General features: G+C 40.8%; 1 long non-coding RNA gene across 8 annotated transcripts in view; it reads right to left on the bottom strand.

Annotated features, from left to right (window-relative positions):
* Window positions 1–702: 702 nt before the first annotated feature.
* Window positions 703–26311, bottom strand: part of LOC122798329 — a 387619-nt gene continuing 362010 nt past the window's right edge. For all 8 annotated transcript variants that reach the window (XR_006364248.1, XR_006364244.1, XR_006364245.1 and 5 more), the window contains one exon: window positions 703–4045. This is a non-coding gene — a long non-coding RNA (uncharacterized LOC122798329). The remainder of the gene's footprint in view (window positions 4046–26311) is intronic.

The following is a 26311-nucleotide window of genomic DNA, read 5'->3' as shown; positions in this document are numbered from 1 at the left end:
AGTGGACCAGGGGTCTGTGCAACCTACAGAAATAGTAGCAGTCTTTGGTACCAGTGCTAGTCTAGACTTACCTTTTCACAGTCAAATCATTGTTCCTCATGGCAATAAAACTGATCCAAAAGCTCATAACTCTCTTGACATCTGATCACTACTGATGCCTTCAAGGCCTTTCAGTATATGATCTTTGAAGAACTTGCCATTCTTTCCCTTGAACTTTAAATGAGGCTGAGATGGCCTTTCCATTCGTCCAATTTGTGTTGGGCTGTGTACTTAAAGCAGCCGGCTTAATCTTTCTGCACTTTAGTATGGCAACACCAAACAGAAGTGCAAATGACAATCAGTATCATGCAGTGGAATATGCTGTCTATACAGACAACTGTCAAACAAAAGGTCATGTACAGTAAGAGATGAAGGCGACTAACCAACAGTCAATGTAAGAAGGGCGGCAAGTAAGTGAAACACCTAAAAATTAAACACCAACAGAGAAATGATAGATCAGTTCCAAAAAGGAAAGAAAAATATACAGAAACTTTTTTTTTTTATATACTTCTACTGAAATGATAAAATAGGGCTGCAAAAAATGAACTTGGAGCCAGTACTGACATTTGCACCTGGGCTGTCAAGTACAAGATATCTATAAGTAGAACATGTTTCACATACAAATGTATCATGCAATCCTAAAACATACAATTTACATTCATATATCGTAACACATCACTACTATTTTTTATTCATATCTGTTTTTCTGGGGTAGGGCACTCACCACAGTGGACTGGTTTCAGACCCACTTCGGATTAAAAGTTCACTACAAAGCAATAGTAAAATTTACACAAAGCTGTAATGGAGAACAAAACAAATCTGTGCAAAGTAACAAAATGAAATGTTTAAAAAATACACATTAAAACCAGCACTTGCATACATTTGTGGGATGAGGAAGGGAGGAATATGGCAAGACAGTAGAATGATGGTAGAAGGGTTAGACTGCTGATTTAATTAGCAGAGGAAGGGAGGAGTATGGCAAGACAGTAGAAGGGTTAGACTGCTGATTTAATTAGCAGGATAATGTTCAATAGGGAGGATGTTGCAGCTAAACTCTACAGAAGAAAGGAGGGTGATGAATGGAGATAGAATTACAACTGGCGGGATGCATTAGTGAGAAACAGGAGTAAGGTGAGAAGGAAAGAGCGTTTAAAACAAGATGAAATATCAACACTGTTGAAATATAGGACTGCAGGCAGAGAGAAAAGATGGTTGTATGGTTCTTTAAACAGATCTTGTAAGGTAGTATTTAATGGCAGTCAGTACTGTACAACTGTTTAGATCTTTACAGTGGTCAGTAGGGATTCACCCAATTTAAAGGGGGTAAAACTGAAAAAATTTTGGTCATCCTGGTGAAGTTAGGTGTACATAGGGAGGAGACATTGGTGTGTACAGTTCTCAGCTAGATCTTTGACAGTTTGCAAGGGATTCCATGTTTATTAGTTTAAACAAAAAAAGATCTAAATAATAGACTGCATCTTTGTTAAATTATTAGCTATTTAGCTTTTGAGAGGAAAGAACAGACATGTTTCACTTCTGGAAGAATGTGAGTAATTCTGTTCTACCTCCTGGGGATAGAAATGAGCAATCTGCCTTGCACAGAATAATGACTTAATGTTGGCCTTAGTTTTCACAGCATATTAAACATTTCTATTGAAAGTCTAGCTTTTTACAGTCAGATAACTAGGTACCAGAAGAGTTTCATAGCTTTTAACATTTTTTTTCAGTAGTGACGTTTCATTTGTCTAGTACAAATCTTGGATTTCAAATGTCACTGCTTCAGTTCGGTCTGTGCCTAGAGTACATGGTTATTATTCTAGCCATTATGTCAGCAAACTGGTCCTCTAAAAAGCTGTTTAACTGTATGATTTGAGTTTGACTTGAAAGGTACCACACCATCAACAGAGAAATAATGGGATTCCAGGTATATTGGCAGGAAGCTTTTTTTCTTGAATAAGGGGGAGGGAACTGAGGTTTGAAGGGCTCCTTGATTGCGTAAGGAATCCTAAACAGTATTAAAAAAAAAAAAAAAAACAACAATTAACTTCATTATTAGGGTGCTTCATGTATAATCAAAAATGTGTGTGTCATTTTTTTTTTTTTTTTTGAGATTTTCTGTTCGCATACCCCCTGATTTTATAAGGATTGGTAGGACAAAAAACCATGTAAAATTTAAAGCCTTAAATTTTAAGTGAGAGCTCAGTGCACTTTAATTCTGAGATTATTACATTGTTTCCAAATTGCACCAATAGAAATGAAATATATTCACAAATGGCAAATATCAGTTTCATGCTGCATCTGAAATGTCTGTTTGTAGTTCTGAGCAACACAAATGTCAGTTTAGGAAAAAATAAGCCTAGTAAAAATTAACATTCACAGGTAAGCTCAAGTTTACATTAGTTCATTTATAGCACTAGTGTCTTTTTAGTTGTTCTGCAACTATGACAATGGTGCTCAATCTGAGATACCAGCTTTTGCTGTTCCTCACTGTGAGTCAGCACTTGACAGAAGTCAATTGCTAATTTGACTGTTTGTTAAGCACAGTTGTTAACTCGCAAAGCTGTAACAGTTTGTTTCGTAATGACAAAGTGAGGCATGTCACTCCATGCTGCAGGATCAGCTTTACATTGACAGCAGTGAACAGATTCATTTATCATTCTGTTGCGAAGTCAGATAAGGTCATGCCCTGGAACCTAACAGCTTTTGCATCAACTCTTCTTACGATTCAGGCGATCCTGTATATACTGTGCTCACTTCTTTGGCAGGCTGTCTACCAGTTACTAAATCCTGGCGATATTTTGACATGTTTGCTGCTGCATCATCTTCATAGTCATTTTCATGTTCACTACTGTCTTCTACCTCTATCAGCTCTCCAGCTTCTCTGACAGTTTCTTTCAGCTGTTACCTGTGTTTCATTTCTTCCTGTTCTTTATCTTTGTGTTTCATTTCTTCCTGTAGTCATTTTTCCTTTGTCCATTCATTTTTTGAATTCAATGTCCTCTCCATCAATTATAATTTTTCTGTCTGTACGTTAATCTTGTAGAAAATCTATCTTCTTGAGTCTTTATCAAAAATTCTGCATCAGCATGCCCCACAACAAAAAGCTTCAAAAGTGCATTATTAAAATCGGTTTCAGAGACCGTGTATCTGACTGGTGCTTCGTATCCTTCCAAATTCTAGAATGCTTCTCATGCAGACATTTTGAGTTTGGCCACTGCATTCGGCTTCTGCGTTGTAGGTATGCTAGCTAACTGCCATAACTGCAGAACTTCAACAGCATTTGAACAACTCACTGAGCGATTCAACTTGTGGTTTTAAGATCACAGAACAGCCTGCGTAAAACATGACTGTTGGTTGGAAGCTGATTTGAGCAAATTGAGATATTAAGGGCAGGTAACTGCTGGCCAACAAGCCAGACATCAGTTGCAGCTCTGGTTGACTTTCTCAATGAGCTCATGGTTCACCACTAGGGGAACTGGGCTCTAGCAACTAACATTGCCAGCCACATGTGCGGAAACTATACAAATTGATAAATCATCAAAAAGTAATTAAATACATTTGACTCTGCACAGTTGAAACAGGAAACAGCATATAATTTGAACAATAAAAATAGAATTAAATAGTGCACAAGGCTTTAAATAAGTAAAGTAGGTTTCAGGAGGTCATGGAAGCTAAAGTAAAACTGACTGGAGATGAATACAACACTGGAATGCAATTAGCGGTACTGGAAACCAATTTTTTACATGCTGTGAGCGGTCACTTAATGAAGTCAGATAATTCTAATTTTCTGCATACATGCACAACTCCCCAAACCTCACACTTTAGAAACCTATGCAAAATGATAGAGAAAAACAATTTTTTGAAGCACCCTAATTATTATATGTAATCTTCACGGCATTAGACAATCCAGATGTGCATTTCATTTTAGCAGGCATCGCAGATGACTAGTTATCTTCAAAAATCACCTCTTGGATCCAACCCACAATGCGGACAAGTCCAGAATAACCTGTAATAAGGAGTAAAAAATAAGTTAAGTAACACATGAAGAACAAACTTACACGTAGTCAATGTACATTAAGTATCTAGGATTCTGCAGATTAGCAGTAGAGACATCTGCTGCCTGCAGCATAGCCAATCACTGGACATTCACATATTTCAATTACAGCAGAGTGCGGCTCCTGGCATTTCTGTAGTTAACCTCTGATGACACCTCTAGATATCAAGTATTGCTTGTGCATATTTGCATTAATTCCAAAACCATGCTACATACAAGATATCAGAAGATTTCATCTTAAAGCATACATGATAGCAAACACAACTATACTGATATTTGACATCTGCCTAATGCAGATAGAGAGATCTGGATTATTATTTGTATACGGTTTGTTTTAAATGTTCATATTTCTCTAAATATCTTAGCATTCTGGTAACACAGAACTACTTGTATGAAAACTCACAGCTGTATGAAGAAAATCCTGCTGGCAGTATGCATCTTGCTTGAATGGTTACCAAAATATAAGTTGTTTATACAACATTACAAAATTAACTGTCTTTATTTTGGCTTATAAAATCCAGTTTAAAGCATCAGACTGACTGAATGTCACTAATGTAAAAATGAATTTATCCTAATAGTTTGCCATTTACAGTTTTTTAGTAACACTTATGGTTTCAGATACATGAACATTTGTTGGAACTGTAAGGTGATAACTTCATTTTTTTAAGGCTCAAGCCACACCCAGTGGGAGTTAAAGGTATACACTCAAAAGACTTACTGGAGGGAGTGAGCTAATGACTCTACTGCACATAAAATACACTTGCACAATAGAAGAAGGTACTAGACATGTCAGCTGCTGGCCTCTTTCTGTTGGTTATTGAATTTTCAGTTTTTGATCTAACCAGATAACTAAATAATGGAAGAGTTTCACAGTTTGCAATATTTCATTTCAGTACTGATTTGTCATTTTCCTCCGATACGTATTTGAGGTCGAAATGTCAGTGTGCTTCAGTTTTGGCAGTGTTCAGGACTTCAAAAGACTGAAGTGCAGCACTGGAGGGCCCCGACTCAAAGAAAATGATGCACATGTCATGTCCACTTCCTTCTTAATGGCTAAAAAAAGGTAAACTGTGTGCAAGTGGACAGAGGAGAAAAAAACAGGCTTACAAAGTCAGGGGACAGGGTTGTATCCAATAACTTGATGTCAAAAAGAAAAGGGAAGGTGGCACCCTACATAATTCTTATGAAGTATTACAATTACATCTAACCTGTTTTGCTTGAGCCAGAGGGTGTGAAAACAGCAACAGGAGAATAGTGGAAGAACTAGGTTAATGCAAACATGTTGTAGGTTTGCTTCTACATCTGCAAAAAAGAAGTTATACACCTACCATAACATTCCATGCGAGTTGTCCATCTTGCTTTCATTCTGTACTGATGGGTTTGGAACCAATCCTCGGTTCCAACTCGGCCATTTACTAAAGCTCGAGGTCTTCAACTAGCTTGTGGCTCACTCCCTATCCCATGATGCTGTAGGGCATTCCCCAGATCTTGTTTGTTGATACAGAAATATTAGTATGTAATCAAATATACATGTATAAAGAAAGTTTCTCCAGGAGCCAAAGGAAGGGGATAGGAGGGTGGGATGCAAGAATGAAGGCGAGATGGACAACTCACATGGAATGTTATGGTAGGTACATAACTTTATGCCTTGCCCACGTGGCTGCTGCACAGATGGTGTCTACTGGTAGTCTAGCACGAAATGCAGAGGAAGTAGAGACAGCTCTAGTAGAATGGGCTTTCATTTGGTCTGGTAGCAGTTTATTTTCTGACTCTGAACAAAATGCAGTTGGACATCCACTGTGATAGAGTAGTTTTTGCTACAGGCTTTTTTTTGCACTCTGAAAATGATACAAATAGTCGATTAGTTTCTGCGTAGATAGAAATGCAACAGTCTATGAACATCAAGTTGGTGAAGCATATACTCTGCCTTACTGCCATATTTTTGGGGGAAAAAATAGTACATCTATTGACTGGTTCAAATTAGAACCTGAACATACTTTTGGTAGAAAGGTTGGGTTTGTTCAGAGTGACACCCTGTCACTGTGGAACAACAAATACGGTGGTTTTATAGACAAGGCTTGTAACTCTGAAACTCTCCTAGCTGATGTAACTGCCATCAGGAAATTGGTCTTTCATGTTAAGCACTTTAAATCACATGATGCTGACGGTACAAAGAGAAGAAGAATTAATCTTGACAGTACCAGGTTTAGGTTCCATGGCGGTAGTGGATGCCTGATGGGTGGTCTTTAAAGATTAGTGCCCCTCAGAAAGGCCTTTGACAGTCTATGGGACATATTTGGACCTTCATTCCCAAAGTGAAAATTTGAAATTGTTGCTAGCTGTACTCTAATAGTTGCTGCAGCTGCCCTCTCATTAAACAGTTTTGTTAAGAACTCTGGGATGGAAGATATAGGTGCTGAATAAGGATCAATGTGATTCTGTAGTGCCCAGATTGAAAATCTTTTCCCATTTGCAGAGGTATAGTCTTCTGGTAGATGCCTTGTGAGAAGAAATCCGGATGTGTTGTGCTGCAGATGAAAGGTTTTGTAGCCTGGCTATGTCTGGAATTGGAGCAGCCAAACTGTCAACTTGAAGGTCCAAAGGGATGGATGAGGGAGTTCCCGATGAATGGATCAGATGTGGAACTGGGTCCAGAATCCAAGGCTCTTCCTGAAGATGAAACCATAGGAAGGGGAACAAAATCTGTTGAAGCCAGTAAGGGGGTATCAGGATTAATGTCCTTCCCAACATACTGGCTTTCTGAATAACTTTGGGTATCAATGGAAAGGGAAGGAAGGCATAGAGGAGACCCAGGAGCCAATCATGTACAAGTGCATCCCTTGGGAATTCCCCCGGAGGGGGGATTAGGGCAAAGTAGCTGCTACATTTTGTATTCATGGACATAAGATCACAGCAAGGCTGGCCCCATCTTCAGAAAATCACTTCCACCACTTCTTGTTTCAGGTCCACTCGTGAGGCATTACAATTGTCCTGTTGAGTTTGTCTGATATCACGCTGGATTTCCCTGGGATGTGCATTGCTATTGGAAAACGTTGTGAGGACGTCGTCCACTGCCATATTTAGAGCCTCTCGACAAAGGGGATAATTTATTTATTTTACATTTGTTAACTGGGCTAGTCCAACTGGATACATGTCCATTTTCAGTGGTGGCCTGGGGAGATAAACTCCAAACTATGCTAAGTAACAATATTACAAAGAATAAATGAAATAGACAAAGACAGAAGACAAAAAAATATGCATCAATAAAAATTCATATACCTTTTCTTCATTGATTGAATTTCAGAAAGTCCCCCCCCCCCCCTCCAAGATGAGACTTGGTTCCTCCTAGTTTACATACCAAACCACTGACATAGTCTTGTCTAGGCTGCAATTGTTCCCAGTGGAAGTGTGTGTTGAAATGCCTGCAACGGTAGAAGTACTGCTCTCATCTCTAGGACATTGATATGCAAATGTGCCTCGTGATCCTGCCATGTGCCTTGGACTGTCATCCCCTGATAATGCCCCCTCCACCCTATCTGGGAGACATCCATGGTCATTGTGGTCAGAGGGGATGAGAGAATGCAAGGACAAACTAAAGTTACTTGTTCTGAATGCAGCCACCAATGAAGGTCCCTTTTGTAAGATTCTGTTAGGATTATCTGGTGTGACATTGGAAGATCTTGTTATGAACCATTGTGCGAGTAGTAGCCACTGTAAGATCCTCATGTTCATCCGAGCTAGGGGGGATCATAGTGATTGTTGCCGCCATCTTACCCAGTACCTTGAGAATTGTTCTTGCCTGAACCTTTGTTTTTGCGAGAAGGTCTCGAACTTGTGCTCGTAGGGTTTGTATCCTGTCTGGCGGAAAGTTTCACTGCCATGGTCTTGTTGTCCAACTCTATGCCATTAAATACGATATGCTGAGATGGCAATAAGGCAGATTTTTCATAGTATCGTTATTCCCAACGGAGTACAGGTATTCAAAACGGTGTCTCTTGCTTGTAAAAGTAGATACTTGGTGGTGGCGGTTAAGAGCCAGTTGTCTAGATATGGAAACACCAGGAATCCTGAATGTCTCAGGTGAGCCATAACCACTGCCATACATTTGGTGAACACTCTGGGGGCTGTAGTGAGACCAAAGGACAGGGCTCTGAACTGGACAAAAACAGCTCCCAACAAAAGCACAGAGGACTCCTGGATGGCCTGCCCATTTTTATGTGATAGTACGCATCCTGAAGGTCTATAGAGCACATCCAATTGTCGTTCCCCAGAAAGGGGAGTATCGACTGCAGTGTAACCATCCGGAACTTTGTCTTTACAGATTTGTTTAAATTGCTGAGATTCAGTAAGGGTCTCCAGTCCCTTGTTTTCTTTGGAACTAAAAAAAAACCTTGAGGACGTTCGGGATCCTATCTGGTCTGTGGGGACCGGCTGAATGACTTTCTGGCAACCTCTGAATTTCTATGGTTGCTTGCTTCCTGTAACTGGGTGGAACATTCGGAATCCTTTTCATTAGTGGGGGTGGAATGGAAAAGGGTACAGACTAACCTCTGGATATGATCCTTTGTACCCACTTGTCTTGTTATTTTTAGCCAGGCATCTAGGTTCAAAGATAAGCGACACCCAACTGCCTCCAGAGGGGGACAGACATGCCTCCTTTCAGGAACGCTGAAAGGGCATGCTGAAGAATGATCCTCTGTCGCCCTGATTTTTATGGACCCCCTCTGCCCCTGGAGGAGGGTTCCCCATGTGTGTCTTGAAAGCCCCTCTGGTATTTTCAAAACCACATTTTTCCTCCCCTTTGGCCCCTGGGATAGTGTCTAGAAGGAGTGGAAAAACGGACTCCCACTGCAGAGTCTCTTTCCTTCCTGTTCACACCTGATCAGTGTTTCTTTGACTTTAAGGTCCGAAAAGTGCAGAACCATTGAAAGGTCAGAAAATTCTGGTCTTCTGGGGATGTTGTAATAAACTTATTTGGCCTCCTAGGGACAGGTTCAACTGTGTCTGGAGACTCCCACGCCTTTTGAAAAACTAATTCCATGAGCTTGTTGAAAGGCGGAGACACCCAAGTGGCGGAAGGTCGCAGCCCAAACGTTTTCAGGTAAATGGACTCATCAGAAGGGGTAATGGCCTTCCAGCCGCCTCTCTGTTTAAGGACTTCCAAGATCTCTGCAAAGGAGTAATCTTCAGAGGGCGACTGTAGACAGCCTTCAGATTCATCAAGGTCCGTGTCGGATGTCACTGACTCCTTTGGGGAGTCCAAATGTTTCCTCTTACATGGTCTCTTTTGGGGTGCTTCTTCAGATGGGGCTTCCGGAGAGGTTCCCAAAGAGGAGTTCGCCCTGATGTTTCAGGTCTCTATGCCGTGGGATAGGTTTTGCAGAAGCAGATACCGGTGCCTTGGGGAGAGGAACAGGAGGATCTGACAGAGTAGATGCCAGTGGGGGCAAGGCTTTCCTCATGGCCGCAAAAGCCCCCATCCCGTGACCAGAGGAAACCTCCAGCTCCAAGGAACCAGAAGACCCCCCCCCCCTGGCACCACAGGAGAAGGCTCTGAGGCAGAGGTAGAGGTAGGAGCCAATCTTCCCTGAGCCGAGGCCCAGAGGCGCAAGTTTGGAACAGATAAAAGCTCCGTCAGACTGCCCCCCTGACCTGGCTGAAGAGCGTCACCCCCCTAGACCCCTCAGATGGCAGCGAGGTAGTCAGAGCTGAAGATGCCAATGTAGGTCTTGGCCCCGACTGGTCCTTCTCTATAGGTTCAACACATTCCGGCTCCAAGGCTGTAGTCTGGATCGGAGGAGGAAATTATGTCGAAGGGATTGGTCTGATTGGTTCCGAAGCAGATTGGCTTGGTTCCGACAAAACTTTGGCCAGCGCCGGCATCTTCAATAGTTTCTGCATGAGAAGGTCCACATCATAGTTTGACAGGCTCCTGAAAGAACAAGAGGATGAGTTGGTGATGCTACAGACTGGAGAATTGGTGACAAGTACAGGAGAAACTGGCTCAAAGGTAGGCGAGCGGCTCCTAACTTGCAACACCATCGGTCCCGACACAGATGGAACCAAGCTGGAAGGTCTGACAAGTTTAACTGGCTCTGATACTTCTGAGACTTTAGACAAAACACAAATGCAGACATATGAAGTGCAGCATGCTGCTGCACCAGGCACACGACATCAAAGCACAATCAGAATAGGAGCACGTGTCTCTCGGCATAGGAACTCTACATTTTTCAAAAATGTGACTGGTAGAAAGAAGAACCCAACCAAATCCTTTCACAAGACTCTTTGATGTCAGAAAATACAGCTGTGACTTACAACATACATTAGAGAAATCCAGGAATCACTACAACAGTGGAATTCATGCACAATGAGATCCATTACATGTGTAAGTTTGTGCAACTAACCAGATTCTCAGAACTGTGGCAGACACATCAGATGGCAGATCTCCTCATTCTTCAAATATCAAACCAACAATAGTTAATCTGGCAGTGCTATCAGTGGTTCTTTTTGGGGAGATCCCAATACAGTTAGCACAGACAAGAGTGGCTGCGATGTATGCCCATAAGGGAGTCAAATATAACCACCCAGGGTTTGAAAGCTACCTACCTACCTTACAAGGGAACCTTGAAGAAACAGACATACCTCCAAACCCTCCTTGTAGCATGATAGGTTGCCCTTGGTTTACCAAGGACTCTGCTAATCTCTCCTCTTTGTTTTAATCATTTTTTGGTGGTAGGAGGGGGTCCCTACTACTGCAGTGATCACTGGACTCTTGACATGCACTGCCGTGGTAACTCACATCTGTACTAGGTTTGTCACAAAGATCACTGCTATAGTACAACTTGCAAAAAGATTATTAATGCAGTGTCTGCCCTACCAACAGGGAGGTGTAGGAGCTATAAAACCCTATGGGAGAGAAGGAGCAAAACCTGCCATGGTCTCGGAGAACACGTGCGTAATCTCTCGAAATTGTGTGGATGTTAATCGTACCTGCTTCGCAAATGCACTAGAAGTGAACATTTCTGATCATAGTTGCAAAACTAGCTGTTGCACTGCAAGAACAAGTTTTCACTTTATGGTTTAGAAACGTATCATTATGTTTATAACAAAACACAATGCACTTAGCCATTTAAAAACAAATGCTTAGATACAGCTGTCCCAATTTAAGTATGTAGGAAAAACAAATGATCAAGACTTTCTCCATTCTTTGATTCTTGCCTAATGGTACCTCAACTGTTTTGTGTATGTACCATTAATGTTAGAGTAGGATTGTTGCTGTAGTAGTATTCATCACATATAGAAATCAACAGCAGGTGGATGGGTGCCTAGCCAGTATGACATTCTATAGGAGGGACGCTCTTAACCAACATAGACACACATGCCTGCATCACATGTTAAGAAAAAAAAAAAAAAGTCTACCTACATCTTCAGTTCCGTTTCCCAGTAAAGATATGGAAAATCTGTCCAGGAAGGGTAGAAACCTTGTGTATTCATCCCCTTAAGCAATAAACTGAAGAGCAAACACCTTTGTTAAATAGTCCCATGTGCAGCTCCTGTACAGCTTTATCCAAGAACAGGAGCAGGAACACTTTTCCCTGGAACTAGCTCTCCTGGATCAGAGAAAAAAAAAAAAAAAAAAACGGAGAAGCGAGTACTAGACATGTTTAATAAAAATTTTCCCCATTACATCAACCCCTAGGCTTGTTGACTGAGACCAAGAACAGAAAAAAACTTGGAGAAGCTGAAAGGCAACTAGTAATGCATTGATCTTACCTTAACATCTGCCCTTATGATGAAAACACTAAACAAATGTACTGCGTTCTTCACATGGATCACTGTTGAAATTGCATTTAGAGAGACAACAGCAGTACAAATCCAGTATCTAAACCAGGAAGTGGAAGACAGAGTTAAATATACTAGTGCTCTTCTGCCTCTCCAATCCCCAGAAATTGGTTGCTCAGAAGTCCCAGCAGTACGGCAGTAAGGCTATGTCAAACCCTGCACTGGCCTTGAATCTGGACCAGATGTCAAACTTTTTGGATTTTACAAAAAACATTTACAGAAAATTTTTAAAATGTGACATAACATATGCAATAAATGTTGTGATATTGTCCAATACAACACCACCTAACTATACTGAACTGTGATGTAACTCCATACAAATATAAGAGAGTAGTTTTCCATTTACTTTATCTGTAAGAAATTAAAAACAAAGTGATTCTCCACAATAGATTTCCCATTTTATACCAAAAGTATGTAACAATTGTATATTGTGACTAGATAATATACTACATCACTAGAATTTTATTAAGATGGTAAACTGGCAAACACTTTCATTTCTAACATCGAAGCTGCAATTAAATAAAATTTTAAACTGCTTTTAAGTATCAGAGACATTTAGAGAATTGCTCCAATTCAGTACTTTATAGTTAAAAAAAATTTTGTTTTCGATTCTGGTCTTGTTTACATTTTCAGTCTGGCTTTCTGAGCATGTCCTGTCTTTGGCTGCGGGTGTTGGTTGGGAAAGGGGTGCTTACAGGAAGTTTCAGTGGTCTTAGTCAAGTCAAATTCCAACCCAAATTGCAATTTTCACCTGTGCTTTTTATCCTCAAAGGAATTTTATGACCTCACTTGCTACAACGTTGCAGGAAAGCATATGAGCAATGCAAAGCTAAAATGTTAGTAAACAGAGTTTGCTGTTCATTTCATATTTTAATTTGTGAGGATTTCTGAATTCTAGTGCTATGATGTTGTTATGCATGACTGTCACTTGCTTTGTAGAAAGTATCAGAATGATGCAAGTTTCGAACAGCAGAAGCAACGGTCTTCTTTTTTGATGTCTGAATACCAGCCAAGTGTAATGACTTTTTTTTTTTTTTTTTTTACAGCAAAAGTGTGTGGTGTAAGCAATAGATTAAATTCAGAACTTCTAAAATCACTGTCAAAATGGATGCTGTACAGTACAGCAAGCTGCGATTCTTACACATTACTAATTTTGAGATTATTCAATAAAGTGAATAGACTGCCAAGATTTAGTATGAAATCACTAAACTCTATTTTGACTATACTGCTCGCAGTTGCGCTATGCGGAATAAACAAAGAGCTGCAGAATTAAAATAAGCTTTTACATGAGTTCATAAAACGTAAACAGTGAGAGCTCTTGCCTAACCACAACCACCCACAAAAATGTAATAACCTTTTTTCCCCAGTGATCGGGAACTGAAATCTTTGACAGAAACTGAATATTGTTAAAGGACAATAGGATTCTATTAAATACTCAACTTCTCTGTCTTTTTTCTCTTTATTTACTCTCCCTGCTATGAATAAATACAGCACTTACTTTAAATTGACACTCTCTCCCCACTAGAACAGTACTTTGCTGTACTGTGGTGGTTTCCATGTTCAAAAAACTTTTATCCCCCCCTGGAAAAGCTTGCTGCAGTCTCCAATTCACTAATGTCATCAAGTCCAATGAATAGAGGTAGTTTTCTGACCAATTCCCTCCCCAACCCGACAATACCACAACCGTTCTAAAAACTCACCCATGCTGTGATATCACAGCTCCCTGGTTCCCCTATGCATACAGAAATTAAAGGAGTACCGCACCCACAGACTAAAAAAAACATGTTTAAAACATCATGGCATGATGTTTCCTACACTAACAGCACTCTGGGATTATTTACAGGATTTTAAATATTTTTATATGTAATTCCAGACTCTGACCACCAGGAGGCTGGCATATTGACGTGGTTTGGATAAATCAGGTTGCCATCCAGTATCCCAGAAATCATTGTTTGGCTCAAAAATGTTACATCATGCAGGCCTCCATTTGCCTAAAGTTCCTGTCATTTCATAGATGTTGCATGCGTACAAAGTACTGAGTAAAATAGAAAAGTGCAAGTTACATTCGCTGCTGCTGGATGACTACTTAAAACAGAAACTGTGCAAATGCCACAGAACACACTCAAAGTGCTGTTTACTGCTGCCTTTTTCTAATTTAGTTTAAATGGCACTAATTTGTGAGACAATGAATTCCAGTCCATTTACTTCTCCCCTCCCCCATAACACCTAGCTTCCCTAGCTGTCAAAGAACTGAGGGTAATTTGACCTGGTAATTCAATTGATCGGCAGATCTCAGCAGGGTGCTTGACTCATGTAATTTAATCTTTGCTCTAGCATTTCCTTTGTTAGAGGGGACATTTTTTTTGCTGCACTATAGCCATGGCCTTACTTGACTGCAATCACATCCAGTAAGGTCTTGCACCAAGGAGCTAAAGAATAAAACATTTATACTATTAACCAGTTTAGATCTTTATTAATTTAAGTTAAGGTATCACTTCATGCTTCCACCTTGTTAAAAATTGAGATTTACATGTGCAAAGTATGTTGGTATGCAGTGTTTGCCTTCATATGTTTTTACTCCACTGGTTGATTTGCAAAAAAAAAAAAAAAAACTGTCCCTGGATTTGTCTTTGTACATACAAACCACATTGCTATATTTTCCCCTTCCTTTTTCTTGTGTCCAGAAGTCACTTATAGCAAAGTAAAAATTTTATTGATTTTTTTTTAGGACATCAGGGTTAAATTACCTTGAATCAGATAAAGGATGCCACTGCAAAGAATCACTGTTGAAATATTTGTGCATGGACAAAGTCCCTTACTAAATCTATTTGCCAGCCTCCAGTTTAACTGGTGCTATGGCTTTAATATACTGGTGTGTTTGCTCATGCCTTCCAAATATCTTCACCATTACATACCAGTTTTGCAGTGTAGTAACCACCCGACATGCCCATACACCTTTAGCCATCAATATGCAGCTACTCCTGTTCATGTGAGTATGAGAATTCATTTTCAGATTAAGGTGTGGAAGCTGCACTGAATAATTCTAGGTGCTTGTTCAGGTTTCACATGGTGCTTGCTTAGAGCTACTCTCATGTTAAGCCACTATGAATATGTTGCACTGCCACCTCTGATACCAGGGTAATGTTTTAATCTTTCTATTCCCGCACTGCACACTAGCAGTATCTGGTGCAAATACAACAGAGAAGTATGCAAGCGATACACCACCTAAGCATCATTTGCCATGCAGAATGTACAAATATGCATACCAAATTTCTGTGTTTCCAAACATTGGTGTTACTACACTACTACTGAATAAAATGAACAGCACTCAGGCTGGGGGAAGGACAAGGGAGCCATGATGTCACAGAACGGGTGTGTCTTATTATTTTAGTTAGAATCAGATGACTGCTGTGGTGATGTCACTTTGGGGGAGGGAACTGATTAAAAAAAAAAAAAAAGTACCTGCACTGCCTGGCCTCGATGATGTCAGTAATTGGGCGACTCCAGCAAGCTTTTTTCAAACCTGAGAGAATCATTTTGTAAGTGAAACCATCACAGTATGAGAAGGTAGGCTTCTGTTACAGAAGTAAGGGGAATTATAAAAATTGTAAATGCTTTATTGTTGTTGCTTTACAGAGGACAATGTAAATAGGGAGGAAAAGGGCCGTGAAGTTGAGGAATACATTAGAGAAACCTGTTGTACTCCTTTAAAGACAAGAACAAGGAAACTGTACACGAGTCAAGTCTCCTGGTGTAAGCTGTCAATCACAACAGGTAATAGCTCAAATTACCCTTAGCACTTTGACTCATCTCCCATCCCCCTTCACACCTAACTTCCCTAGCTGTCAAAGTAGTACAATTCAGGCTTCACAAAATATGGCAGTTTACCCATTCTAAAAGCAGCAGCAGTAAAAAGCACTTTGAAAGTGTGCTCTGTGGCATTTGCCCTGTTTGTGTTTGAAGTAACCATTGAACAGAATGAATGTTACTTAAAACTGACTGAAAGGACAGCATTGTATGCATGTAAAATCAATGCAGTGACAGGAGATTTAGGAAGAAAGAGACTTGTGTATTTTTTTTTTTACCAGACAAGCACTGCATTGTGGGATACCCAGAGTTAGCCTAAACAATCAGAATAAAGTTGTCAGACCCCATGTGGTCAGATTCAAATTCCATATAAGAATATTTAAAAACCTGTAAATAGTCCCAGAGTGGTGTTAAAATGTAAGAAACACCAAACCATGATGAAATAAACATTTTTTTGTGTGTCTTAGGGTGCAGTTCTCCTTTGTGTTGACCCAGAAGGAATGAAAACAGGACTGCAATCAGGAGTAGGGGGTTGATGACGTGTTAAGTGGGTGGTGGCAACCAGAAGGTATCGGGATAAGTTTCTTTCGGTCAGAATATTAGACTATGGCATCATCCCTTTAAGCAATGAGGAACATGCAACTGGCATAAAATATCAATATTTGAAGAAAATGTGTAGAACTGTCAATTGCCATGAAATATAAGGAGAAATTAATCATAGGCAATAAACAGCCTATAACTGCAAAGTACCTTGCAAACATAAGGGAAAACAGCTCTTAAACTTTACAAAATAAGCACCTAAACAGGCATGTCCAAGGGTCAGCTTCTGGTGATTTCTCCTGTTCACCTGGTGAATCTGGGCAAACTGGGGCAGTGTGGCAACTGCCTCATGTACACAGACAATCCTCTCCTCCTACCACCCAACACTACAACCTGCGACAGATGCACTTACATAGCCAAACTGGAAGCAAAGCTCTCTCCGTCCAAGATTGTGCTAGAGAGTCAAGAGGAGAAGGTTAACACCTGCATTACACCTCAAGCAACTCATAGCCCTTCAAAACACACACCATCACACAAAGCAACACTAAACCCACATATGCGGAGGCCCTTAATATTAACTTGCCCAAGCAACAAGGACCTCCGAAGCCGAAACGCAAACAAACACCAGTCACAACCAAAGTGACACATAGCTCACAACACCAGTGTGCCACCCAACAACAGCCCCTAAGGCAAGACAATGTACCCAACACTTCAGTGTACCTGACTATAGAGTCACCTATGACTAATGTCCCACTCACCAGGCTGAACAAGGAGAAAATTACAGTCAGCTGCCTTTCGGGTGCCAGGATCTGCCGCATAACGCATGCACTCAAGTCACTCCACAACAAGTACAAGTACAACTCTGTCATTGTCCATGCTGGAGTGAATGACTTGAAACGTACCTCCCTGGACTACATGAAGAGCTCTTGGATCATGTGACCCAGGCAGGTATGACCCTAGCCCTGAGTAGCATCCTGCCTTCGCCCAGAATGATACAAGTATATGGACAAAATGATTGACTTCAACAACTGGCTAAGCTTCTGGTGTCATTCAAGGGGATCCAGTATTTGTCTGACTGGGAAGACATGATCGACAAACCACAATGCTTTGTCAGAGATGGTCTGCACCTGTCACCCCTGGGATTCAGGTTACAGGCTAAAGCTCTTGCCACCCCTATAGTGCCTTTTTTAGGCAATGCTCAAAGGATAAAACCACCACCGTAACGGATACAAGCATGCAAAATCTGAAGGTAATGCTACTCAATGCTATAAGTCTAAACCTCAAAATGCACTCTCTCGAGGCACTCCTAAAAATGGAGAACATCGATATCTGTGCAGTAACTGAGACCTGGGTTCAAGGCTCCAGAGAGCACCCCTGCAATATCAGGCTACAATTCTTACCACACTTTTTGGCCACAAAACCAAGACCGAAACACTAAAGTTGGAGGAGTGTCCATATTCACCAAGGATATTCACACCTCCAGGCTAGTTGCCCAACACAATGCATCTGAAATTCTCCAGGTGGAACTAACACTAGGAAAGACTGCAATCCAAATTGTAGCTTGCTACAGATCACCCCAACATGCCCCAAGATTCTCATTACACCTTTCTAAACATACTAGAAAATATTAAGATACAACCAAACACCCTAATACTGGGTGATTTCAACTACTCTGCCATTAACTGGGAAAACTACTCTGGTACCAACTCCCTTTCCCAACGGTTCTTGGAATTCATAAATTCCAACGCCCTGGATCAACTAATTCATTGTCCCACCAGGGGCTCCAATATCCTAGACCTGGTCATTACCAACATGGGAGACAGATGCTCCACACCAGTGGTCACCCCCTCATTGGTCAGGTCTGACCATAAGCAAATCATCTTTGACATCCACATCTCACCCCCACCCCCCAGTAAGGAAACCTCCTTAAAAAAACTTCTCCAAAGCCATCTTCATGCTACTGAAGTCAGAAGTGACAAACTTCACAACACCCACGCAGACGGGATCTGGAAATTCAACTGCAGAATCCTACGCTAAGGCGCTGTATGAGCACATCCACTCGTGCATGAAACCCATCCCAAACAGAACCAAGATGCTCTTCTCCAAAAAAAGGAAGCCAATCTGGTGGTCCCCTGCTATAAACAAACTATACAACAGAAGGAAGAAACTGTTGCAGAAAAGAGGAAAATACCAGGATGCAAAAAACTCCCTCACCAGCCTCAGTAAGAAGCTGAGATCCCTCATAAAATCCTCAAAAGCTAGTTACGAAAATAAAATTGCCAAAGATTCCAAAGACAACCACAAGGCATTCTATAGTTACGTCAAGAATCTAAATGACAATGTTCAGATCTGCTCTGAGCTACAACAGAATGGCATTAAATATACTGATCCCAAGGATATTGCCAATATCCTGGCAGATCTATTTCATGCCAACTTTACCCCCCTCTCACCCCCTAAAGGGCCCATATCAATACCAAAAGATTGCCAAATTCCTATAATCACGGCCACACAGGTAGAAACCACACTCTACAAAACTAAGAATACAGCATCCATGGGACCAGATGACATCCCAGGCTGTGTACTACATGAACTACAAAATGAACTGGCACCTCACCTAAGTGTCATGTTCAATTGTAACCTCACCTCAGGCTTCGTGCCCACTGAGTGGCGCACAGCTACAGTTATCCCTCTCCACAAGGGAGGATCTGCCTTGGATCCCAGGAACTACCGTCCCATCAGTCTGACAAGCCTGATTTGCAAGGGCATGGAACGCATTATCATGGAACTTATAAACAAAGACATTGGAAACCTTCAAAACACTGGACCCCACCCAGTTTGGGTTTGTGAAGGGCCGATCTTGTCTCCTGAATCTGAGTGACTTCGAATCAGTCTCCTGAGCTGTGGACGAGGGTAAGGTGGTCCTCACAGCCTATCTGGACCTCGCCAAGGCCTTCGACAACATACCCCACTCTGGAATTGTAGATGAACTTACTAAGCTGGGCATAAATCCCTATGTCACTTGATAGGTTGCCAACTGGCTTACTGACAGAACCCAGACTGTAAAAGTAGCAGACTCCAAAATCCAGCTCCAGACAAGTGACAAGTGGAGTACCTCAGGGTTCAATCCTGGGACCACTCTTGTTTGGCATCTACTTCTCTGAAGTACAGGCCAACACTAAGGGACTCGAAGTTTGCAGATGACTACAAACTGGGAGCCATTATTGAATCCCCAAATGATGTGGATATTCTACAAAAGGGCCTTACAGAAACACATACCTGATGCCAGAGCCATGGGCTCAAGCTTAAATCCAATAAATGTATAGTTATCCCCTTTGAAAAAAAACATGCACCCATGAATTACCACACAGGTGGCAGGACACTAAACATCGAAAGTGTGATGAGAGACTTAGGGACACAGGTGGACAGTGGTCTCACTTTTGATAAACATATAGCCACAACAGTCAGGAAATCCTTCCATGTGGCACACCTCATCACTAAGGGCTTTTCATCCAGAAAAAAGGAGGTCATTGTCCCACTGTACTCATCCCTCATTAGACCTATTATAGAGTATAATGCCCAGTTTGGTATGTACCTCACAAGCCATCTGCAACAGCTGGAAAGGCCACAGAAATACCTCACTAAAAGAATCACAGGCCTAAAGCAGATGTCATATGCTGACCACCTACAAAAACTCCAGCTATACTCTGTGGCATATAGACTACTCAGAGGCGATCTTTACTTAACATACAAGGCCATGTCAAACCCTGAGCTGTTGGACATGTTCCACTTAAAAAAAAATCCCAATCCCTCAGAGCCACATGCTCCAGGGATCTAAACCTTGTCATCACAATGAACAAAACATGCTGGAGGGATAGGTTCTTGACCCAGAGACTCCCCATACTCTGGAATAGACTGCCCATACATGCCAAGCAGAGCGCCTCATTGGCCCTCTTCAAAAGGAACTTTGATGATTGAATGGGAGATAGGAAATTCACCCTGGGGATCATGTCAGTCGCTCTGCTAGACAGGGGTCCAGAGAAGTAAATATTTTGGGAAGAAATATCCAGGGAATTGCTATGGCTAAGCTTGCATAGGCCCTACGGCCTAGTACCAACCTATATGATTAAATTTCTGGGAAGAGTGCTTGAATTTATTTTTGAATATTCACAATACAAGAAAATGTGCAGAATATCTGCATTATCTGGAATCACAATCATTATACTTTCTGGAGTAAGTGGTGTAGTATTCGACTATCTTGACAGGAATGAGATGTGCATTACTCAAGATTTTAGTGATTAAGAGGAATATAATAAACTACTGCCTATAGATTTTGTGATATAATCTTTACTATTAGCTTTAGGTTCATATGTAGAGTCATGGAAAGTGAAAAAGATAGTAATCTATAAAAAATAAAGCTACAACTTTTTTTGTTAAACTCTTTCAATTTCGAGTACTGGGCTTGGGTCATATTGCCTTAATTTACAAATGAATTTTAAACTTAAAATTTATAAATATCCTTTAGGTACCTTCATATTTTGCCTCACCTGTTCTGCTGAAATAGGGCCAGCGGCCAGAAAATACAAGATTGATTTATGTTTAAGAGAGGAAACTGCAATTATTTGGTTCAGTAACATATGTTTGAAATATGATCAACTGGTTACAGTAAGGCAAAGCAATCCTTTACAGTTTAGACAGATTAGGTTTTGAAATGTATAGATCATATATATTCAAAAATATATGAATTTTGATATGCTCGGCATTTTGGATGCTTAATAAGGGGATACAGACTATGTTGGAGGGGTATCTTTTAAAACAACTGTGCCAGATATGTACGCAGGATGAGAACTACCTATCATTTATATTCTTCATGTAGATGGCAGCCCATATCCTACTTACCACTGATTAAGCAGTATAACAAAGTCAGGTAAAGCCAAGCCACCATAAGATTTGGGGAATGTCATCCTGCTGTATTTAATCCTAACTGAATTGGGGAACCATATACATTTCACCAAGCTAGATTCTAAAGATTTTAAGAATTTATATGATAAAACATGGGTTGCAGATCTAAAGAAAATAAATGGCAGGATATTCCTCTTAATGCTCACTAATTTTGACAGAAATGAAAATCTCATGTTGGACTATCTTTGGATATCATTTTGTACATCTGACCAACATTTTATATTATAACGGGTGTTTGGATTAGTATCTTGAGTAAAGGTATGGCCAAGTAGGTAGCAAGATTGAGTTTTTATTCTTTTAGTTTAGAGGGGGTCAGTGGTTATAATTATGAATTAATGGGAAAGTAGTTTAATTTATAATAAGTGTGAAAAAGGATTTGTGGTGTGAATAATCTTCTGGAGATCTGTATTAGGGGTGTACAGACATTCACTTTGTCTGCAAATGCAGTGAATGGAATTTTATGTTAAAGATAGTTGGGGAAGTTATGAATTAAAATGTATAACATAGGATTCCATCTACAGAGTGAGCAGATGCAGTGTTAAAGGGCATCCCTGATTCACACCATTTTTAATATAAATAGAACTGGATACAAGCTTATTAACTAAAGTGGAGCAATGGTTTTGAAATAGAATTTTTATACGATACAGAATAGGGTTAGGGTGCAAAACCCCACATTTTTCCATTACCGAGAAAAGAAACCAAGTCAACAATAGTTACTATAAATAAATTAGTTTTGCTGGTGCAGTATAAATTTGAAAGTGTATTTAGAGTAAACATCTGGTTGGATATCTTTCTATATCTTGACTGATTGGGAGAAATTACTCATGTCTGCTTGCAAATATAAAGTTACATAAAACAATCTTTGCTACGATAACAATTGGTGTCCGCAAGGCCCTTATTTGGTTTAGGTATTCTCCCCATCAGGACCTAGTGGAGCCTTAAATAATTTTAAGAGACTTTCCTATTTGCTGAATCTCTCCTCTAATTTGATATTGGGGGGGGGGGGGGGTAAAATATATTTATATTCGTTCAAGTTACGGTAATAAATCTGGTCAAGATACAGATTTTTTTTTTTTTTTTTTTTAAACTGGATAGATATTTTGTAAAAATATTATACACACACACGTCCTGTTAATACATCTTTTGCACTGCAGTAATTCTCCAGAATTGTAAACATAAAAATGCCCCTTTTGCAAAATCAAATCTTTGGCTTGTACAGAGTAAATGTTTCAGTAAAACGAAATTCACAAAAAACATGCACTAGTGTGGCTATGCAGAGAACACTTAAAATCAAGCAGTTCCCTTGTCATGCAAACAAAGTGATGTGATCCCACACTCTGGAAGCACAGGTAAAAGAAGCAAATTATCAAAGGCATGAAATGCTCCTGGACGAGGTAATTAAGACCAAATCTTGGGTAGCTTTTTTTTTTTTTTTTACATGTCCGTGTGTGTAGGGAGCAATGTTTCTGTAAGTATTTAGGTTTAACTACTTCTAAAATTAAGGCTGTTGCTACATTATTAGGCTTGTTAGCTGCCCTGAAACTGCTGTTTACTAGCCATCCACCATCTTGACCCCCTTGAGGAATTTATAATATTTTGAAAATATATGACTGGAAGACCACCAACTAGTCACCTCAGAAATGCTTTGATTAGAGGCATTCCTGCAAAGGCTGCTTAAGAGGCAGCTACAGGCATTAACTAACATTTGTTGAGTTTACCCCATGCCTTTCACTGCAAAACAAAATGCATAAAGTTAACATATAGAAACTGTATGCACGATGACAGATCTGCCCACTTTTCTTTGGGCAAAAGGTATAAAAACAGTTTTACCTGCCTGAAGTCCCTGGTTCTGTTGCCAAAATTGCCTACGCATTCACAGGTTCTTAATAAACTTACAGCCAAAGCAAACCTCCAGAAAGTTCACACACATTCATCTAGCACTGGCAGGAAACCAACTGCATCTCCCATTAAGCACACTTTCTCCACAAATCTATGGTGAAAATTTGCAATCACCCATCCAGACTGGTTTTAAAGGTTGCAGGGGAAGTGCTAGGGAAGTACTCTGCTTAAAAGGTAAGGGCAACCTATTCCAGAAATGAGGGATACATTGGGTTAGAGTGTCACACTGTCTGATAGTGCTGGTTTACATGCTTTACCACATGCTCTATTTAGGTGAAGGAGTTGGAATGTTCTGGGTTGTTCACAGCATGGAAAATTAGAGAGAGACCACCACTTGGGAGTCTGTATGACACAATAAAAAGGACAGAGTTTTAGCTTATCAGAATAGTCAAGGACACAGAGACCATAGATTTGTTTAGGTGACGAAATGCTGAAGTCTCTCAAGCTGGCTTAGGTGCTTGGCGAGATACATGTCAAAGGGTGCATTACATTCAATGATTGGTCTAATAAGGGGAAACAAACTGGACTAGAACTTCTATGGACCTTGACAAGATATCATAAAAAATAAGATGTGAAAGGTAGAAGGATTTTTTTAAACACCACAGACATGGCAGTCAAGTAGAGTTTAACATACGTACCAAAGTTCCTGATGACTGCTGTCAAATTTAAGTTGAGGGTCATCTATCAGCTAAGCAGCAGTGATAACAAATTTACTAACAGAAACTATGCTGCATTTCATGGTGTTCAGGGCAAGCCCATGATTAATGCACAAGCATTTGTTTGGTCCAAGCCTTGCTGGTAAATTTGAGTACTACAATGGGATTTGATAACAGCCCCTGGTTTGCAATCAAGGTTGCAAAGCCACAGACCCTTGATATTGGCATTTATGTCACAGAAATATACACCAAAGATGGAACCCAGGACAGAGCCTTACAGGACATCACTAACTTTATTCCCTTTTTGAAACAAATACCAAAGTCCTTAACAGTGCAAAATCCCCTTGCCTTTGTTTTATAGCTTGAGGGGGAATAAAAACAGGCAGCTAAAATAGTATGCTTGAAGGAAATATTAGACTAGTTCTGGCATGAAAAGGTTTAGTTCTCAAGCTCGTTCCTGTCTTCATGGAACACCATTGAGTTCTCTGCACAATGGAGCCTACAATTCTGAAATCTTCCTAAACTAAATGAAAGCTAATAGAACTGCTGTCTTCCAATAAAAGTAAAAGTGAGATGCAATATCAAATGGTTCAAATGTCGAAATTCTAGATGAAATTAAGCTCTCCAGAAGGCAATATAGCTCTCCTGGGTGAATGTAGATGCAGAACTGTTTAGGGACAGTTTCACCAACATGCAGGTGGTCACTAATGGCCAGTCAGGAATAAGGAATGCTGAAATATGAACTTTTAACTCGGCAAACAGGAATGTCCTGTTCCAAAATCCTGACAAACATGGTCCTGTACAGCTGGGATTCTGGTAAATGCTTGTGCACAAATGGAGACCTCCACTTTGCCAGGCAAGATTGTGCTAGGCTTCCTTTGTGACTCTTCGTATGCATGTGAAAATGTGCTTGAAAGAAGTGACAAGTCATTCATGCTGAAGGTCTGGGTGTACTAGAGAGTGTCCATCTTCTTCCAAATTGATGGATGCTCCCATGGACAATGAAGTCTTTGGCTCTGTGGCCATTGAACTCTTCAAAACCTTGCAAGAGAATGGCAAGGAGATGAAAGACCTAAAACAACTCCTGGTTTCTCCAGTCTCCAAATTCCTGAAGAACTACACCTCTAAACCAACCTTTGTCGGGAGGCAATCCAAACCTGCACAACCAAAGTCCAAGAGAACAGGAGAGAGGAAACGATCCTTTGGTACTCCACAACAAACCCCACCTCCAAAGCAACTTTTCCTGGCGGACCAGAGTCCATGTGACTACCTGGGTCCCAACACATACACCCCACCCCCAGCTTCCTTTGCCTATCCCTTTCAAGTCTGATTTGGTAAATTACCCAAGACTCTTTGGTACTGTCCACAATAAGGAATGGATACTTCATGGTGTGGGAGTCTCAACCACCCAAACATATACCTCTGTTGCCGCCATTGCTTTAGCAGCTCCTGGATCAAGGCACCATTCAACATATACCCCTCTACCAAAGAGGAAAAGGGATTCTATTCCAGGCTATTCCTGGTCCAAAGGTAGGAAGAACCCTGGAGACCCATCTTAGACCTCTCCTTAAATACCTAGCTAAAGGTACCTTCTTTCTGGATGTTCACCTTACAGTTTCCCCTGATCCTTCCTCAAGCCTTTATGGCCTCCATAGACAAAGGGTGCTTAGCTCATTCCAATCCACCCAAGATACAGAAAATGTCAGATTCTCTGTAGCTTGTGGACATTTTCAACTCTCTTCCTTGCCCTTTGATGTTTTCTACCGCCTCAGGAGTCTTCACAAAGTGCCTAGCACCAGTGGTGGCATTCGGCAGACTGCAGGCATCCAAATCTTCCCATATCTGGACAATCTCCTGCTCCAAGCAGACAGTCCAGAGTTGCTAGAGTGATATCTCAGCCATGCAGTCAATCTCCTCCTTTCCTTGGGATTCACCATAAATTACAAGAAACCCCTCACCCCAAAACAGGACCCACTTTTCCTGGGATGCAGGAGTCAGACTGACCTGATGAATGTGAATGCTTCCCTCCCTTCACAGAAGGCCCAGGAGCTCTCTGCATTCTTTCAAAGTCTCATTCCTCACTAACGCATATCAATCAGGACCTACCCTCAGGACCCTGGGCTTTATGACTTCCACCATTCCCATGCTTCCTCTGGCAAAGATGGACAGGAGGAAACGGCAATGGTATCTAAAGTCATTGTGGACTGTGCATTCTCACCCGGTGGAGGAGTTCCAATTCCCTCTTCTTCCCTACCTGAAAAGAAAAATAATTTGGTGAATTCAACAACTCTCTTCCAATCCAGGACTCCCACACCAACATCTGCCATCAGTACAGGAAATGTACACAGAAGCTTCAGGCTCTGGCTGGGGAACAGCCTTGGGTGCCATGAAAGCTCAAGGCACCTGGTCACCCTTGCAAAGAAGAGAGCCCATAACCCAAAACTGATACGAGCAGCCAGGATGGTTAGTTCTGATGCTGACTTTCTAGTCGAGTTGGACTTTATCAGTGGTATGT

Source organism: Protopterus annectens, chromosome 3.part1 (assembly GCF_019279795.1).
Source record: "Protopterus annectens isolate FY-2018-M chromosome 3.part1, PAN1.0, whole genome shotgun sequence".
NCBI classification, from domain to species: domain Eukaryota; kingdom Metazoa; phylum Chordata; order Ceratodontiformes; family Protopteridae; genus Protopterus; species Protopterus annectens.
The sequence above is the reverse complement of the archived record's forward strand: the minus strand, read 5'-3'. Positions and strand labels throughout refer to the sequence as shown.